This window comes from Ammospiza nelsoni, chromosome W (assembly GCF_027579445.1).
Source record: "Ammospiza nelsoni isolate bAmmNel1 chromosome W, bAmmNel1.pri, whole genome shotgun sequence".
NCBI lineage: Eukaryota > Metazoa > Chordata > Aves > Passeriformes > Passerellidae > Ammospiza > Ammospiza nelsoni.
The window spans coordinates 850,661-854,994 of record NC_080668.1 but is presented as its reverse complement, the minus strand read 5'-3'; the positions used below and the strand labels follow the sequence as shown (position 1 = coordinate 854,994).

Sequence of the window (4,334 nt, the reverse complement as noted above, 5' to 3'; positions counted from 1 at the left end):
CTGCTGGGTTAGAGGCCCGGTAATAGAAACGCAGGTTAGAGTCCTGCTGGGTTAGAGGCCCGGTAATAGAAACGCAGGTTAGAGTCCTGCTGGGTAACGCAGGTTAGAGTCCTGCTGGGTTAGAGGCCCGGTAATAGAAACGCAGGTTAGAGTCCTGCTGGAAGGAATATTTTTTTCGTATCTTTGGTTTGTTCTTATTATGTGGGAAACTGTTTTAACATTGTGTTTGATGTTGTAATACTGTGAATTAAGGGTTAAGAACTGAAACTGCTATCTGAAGAGGTCTGTCAGCCGGTGATCTTTTGTGTCTGTTCTATGTGTTTGTTGCAAAATCTTACAGAAAACATCTTGCCGCTCTCTCTGTAATTTTTTAGAAGAGAATAAGTTGATAGATATCCGGAAGAAAATTGTGACCCCCTGCAATTGTTACACTGTCTACGGTTGCGATTGCACGAATCTGGCAAACCGGTGTCTCACGGTCTGTAGGTGACCTCGCGTGACCAAACCTGGTAACAGTCTGTTCTGATATAGACCATAAGGTAGGAATTCCTTTATAAAGGTGCGCGTGTATGGTTGAGAGTGAATAAGACGCAGCATCGCTGCGACGCGAGAAGCCAGGACAAAAGCGACTGAAAATTGTGTGTGAAGTGTTAAACCAACACAGGGAATAACTATGGGAAGTCAACAGAGTAAGGACGTAAATATGAAAACCCCCTTAGGATGTATCCTAAAACACTGGAAGGACTTGGGAGGGATCCCGGGGGGAAACATAAGTAAAAAGACACTCCTTAAATATTGTACGCAGTGGTGGCCATTGTACAAGTTAGATGACAATGAGAAATGGCCGCCGGAGGGAACAACTAATTATAATACTATTTTGCAATTGATGCTTTTCCTTCGCCGACTTAAGAATGGGACGAAGTGATGTATGCTGACATGTTCTTTACCCTAAGAAATAAACCGGAGTGGCAAAAAGAGTGCGGGGTAAATGTAGCACCTCAGGACCCCCTAGTACTAGCCCTGGAAAAAGATAAGAAAGGTTCAAAGCCTAAAGAACGGTGCTGTGATGCATGTAGCATTGGGCAACAATGTCTTAAATTGACAAGAAGGGATAGTGGAAAGGAGAGCGAAATAAGCCTGTGGGAATACCATCCATTCGCCCCAGGACGGGAAGGGCCTCTTCCCAGGCCAAAGGAGGAACAAGGGGATCCTAGCCCCTTAAAGGAGCTGGAACGATGGTGGAAATCTAAGTTTGGGCACAGTCCTCAGAAACTAGATAACACTTGGGAGGAGGATAGTCCATTAAAATCGGGGATGGACAAGAGGGAAAGCAGCCCGCAGGGACCAGATAGTCCACAGGGGTCGGGAAGCTACAGGGATGCTGACAACCCACCCAGATTAGAAGTTGAGAGGGAAGAAGGCAGCCCACATGGAACAGAGAGTCGAGGGGAGACACGCAGCCTCCCCGAACTAAGTCCATATGGGGATGGTAGTACACCCAGAAATTGAGGTTTTGGGAAATCAGGTACCTGTAGAATAGAAACCAGCACACCGAGGACTGGGGATAACTCACTAGGAGGCAACGTCTCTAAGCTAAGGTATAGTGAGAAGAATGACACTGAGACATGCGAAAGGGAGGCAGAGAACAACTCACAGAAGCTGAATATAATAATTCAGATAGAGGATAAGAGAGATGGAAGGGGAACAGAAGATGAGGACAGTAGCCCGGAACAGGATAGGCGCCAGCAGATGCGGGAAGAAAGGCGACAGATGCAGAGCGAGGCGCGGCTGGACTGTGTAAACCATGCCAGGGGGGTAGTAGGAAAAGAGTTAACAGAAATAGAAGGTGAAGATGAAGAACAGGGAAAGGGAAAGAGAAAAGAGAAGAGAAAGAATAGGGAAGACATTGAGGCACAGGAAGATCCTGGGGAAGGGACTAGTCATTCGTATTATACCAGATCTGTGGCACGGAGGGAAGCAAAGCAAGAAGAGGAACGGAACCATACAATAGCTCCTCTCCAACAACTTATGCCAATGGTAGGAGAAAGGACCAGGGTAAAGGTGCCGTTCTCCACAAGTGATCTGAACAATTGGAGGGATGAGGCAAGGAACTTCAGGAGGAATCCAGAGGGAGTAGCGAAGAGGTTTGAATTAATGGCAAAGAATTTAGATATTGATTGGGAAGATATAGAGGTGATGTTGTCAGAATTGACAGATACAGAAAGGGAACTCGTATTGGAAACAGGAAAACGACATGCTCAAGTATTATCAGGGAGACTAGAAGATAATTTCCCCAGCAGTAAACCAGAATGGGATCCGGGCAACGAAGAGCACTATCGACGACTGGTGCAGTACAGAAAGCTGATAGCGATGGGCTTGCGTAATGCGATCCCTAAGGCTATCAATTGGTCGATGTTATATGACATTAGGCAGGGAAAGGATGAGACCCCGTCAGAGTTTTTGGATAGACTTAGGGCAGCCATGAGACAATACACACCCCTGGACCCGGCAACGGAAGAAGGGAAACAACACCTGTTAGGATTAATGATGGGACAGAGTAACCCAGACATCAGAAAGAAATTGCAAAAGCTTGAACATCCAGAAAATAAAAACCTGGAGGCCTTGCTGAATGAGGCATGGAAGGTATATAATAATAGAGAAGTTGAGGAGAAGAAAAGGGAGGACAGGAGGATAGCTCGAGTAGTGGCTGTGGCAGTGGCAGCTTAGAAGACAGGTTACTCGGAACCTGGAACCAGGGGTAGGGGTAGAGGCTACCCAGTGAGAGGGGGAGGGAGGTTCCAACCCCACCCAGCCAGAGTAGGGCCAGATCAATGTGCATACTGCCTACAGACGGGACACTGGAAACAGGAATGCCCCCAGTTAAAGAGAAGGCTAATGGCCACCACTACCACCACACAGCAAGAAAGTGAATGAGGGGGACCGGTGGGCCATACCCTAGCAGACCCACTGGTTAAAATGGAGCTAGGGGAAGGTAAAAAGGAATTGGATTTTTTTGATTGATACGGGAGCAACTTTTTCGGTTTTAAATCAAGAATTGGTACCTAAAAGTGATGAATTTGTACAAGTTGTGGGAGCAACAGGCCAACCAGAAAAAGCTTACTTTTTGAAACCTATCAAATACAAAATTGGGAAACAAATGGGAATTCACCAGTTTCTGTATTTGCCAAATTCACCAAAACCTCTACTAGGGAGAGACTTACTAGAGAACTTGGGAGCCATAATAAAGTTCAAAAAGGACAGATTTGAATTTCAAGTAAAAGAAGAACAACTGATTACAGCCCTAAGCCTAACAATCAGTTGTGTGAAACCTAAACCTGAGAATCACAATTTTGAGCGAGTCCTGAGCGAGGCATACCCATTAGTATGGGCTACTGATATACCTGGAAAATCAAAACAAGCAGCACCGATTGTTGTTGAACTTAAAGACGGGGCAAGACCGGTGGTAAGAAAACAATACCCTTTGAGAATAGAAGACAGGAAGGGGATTGAGCCCATAATCAAAAGGTTTCTGGAACTGGGGTTATTGGTAGAATGTGAATCGGATTTTAATACACCAATCTTGCCAGTAAAGAAACCTAATGGAGCTTATAGACTAGTTCAGGATTTGAGAGCAGTAAACGAAATAACCAAGATATTACATCCTTTAGTTGCTAATCCATACACGCTTTTAACTAGACTCAAGGATAATTTGGCCTGGTTCACCGTATTAGACTTGAAAGACGCATTCTTCTGCCTTCCCTTAGCTCCCGAGAGTCAAAAGATTTTTGCCTTTGAATGGGAATCTGTAGATAAAGGAAGAAAGACCCAACTTACCAGGACGGTATTGCCCCAAGGATGGGCGAACTCCCCTACGATTTTTGGGAATCAGTTAGCCAAAGAATTAGAACAGTGGGAAAGGCCGCTGGGAGATGGCACCCTTCTGCAATACGTAGATGACCTCCTAATAGCAACAGTGACAGAGGAAGAATGCATTGAATGGACTATTTCCTTGTTAAATTTCCTGGGTTTAAGTGGATACCGAGTCTCTCAACAGAAAGCACAGCTGGTGCAAAAAGAAGTGGTGTACCTGGGATACGAAGTCTCCAGAGGACAGCGATCCCTGGGAGCAGCTAGGAAAGAGGCCATCTGTCAAATGCCTAAACCAGAGACAGTGAGAGATCTGCGCGCCTTTCTGGGGATGACAGGTTGGTGTCGGCTATGGATCTACCAGTACGGGATACTCGCTAAACCACTGTACGATTTGTTGAAAGAAACTAAGGATGTTCTAGTCTGGACTCCCGAGGCAGAAGGGGCCTTCAAGAAGTTGAAGCTGG

General features: G+C 45.8%; 1 long non-coding RNA gene across 1 annotated transcript; it reads left to right on the top strand.

Moving 5' to 3' along the window:
• Window positions 1–288: 288 nt before the first annotated feature.
• Window positions 289–1,989, top strand: LOC132086180 (uncharacterized). The gene is made up of 2 exons (XR_009420368.1): window positions 289–1,011; window positions 1,110–1,989. It is a non-coding gene; the product is annotated as an uncharacterized LOC132086180 (long non-coding RNA).
• The last annotated feature ends 2,345 nt before the right edge of the window (window positions 1,990–4,334 follow it).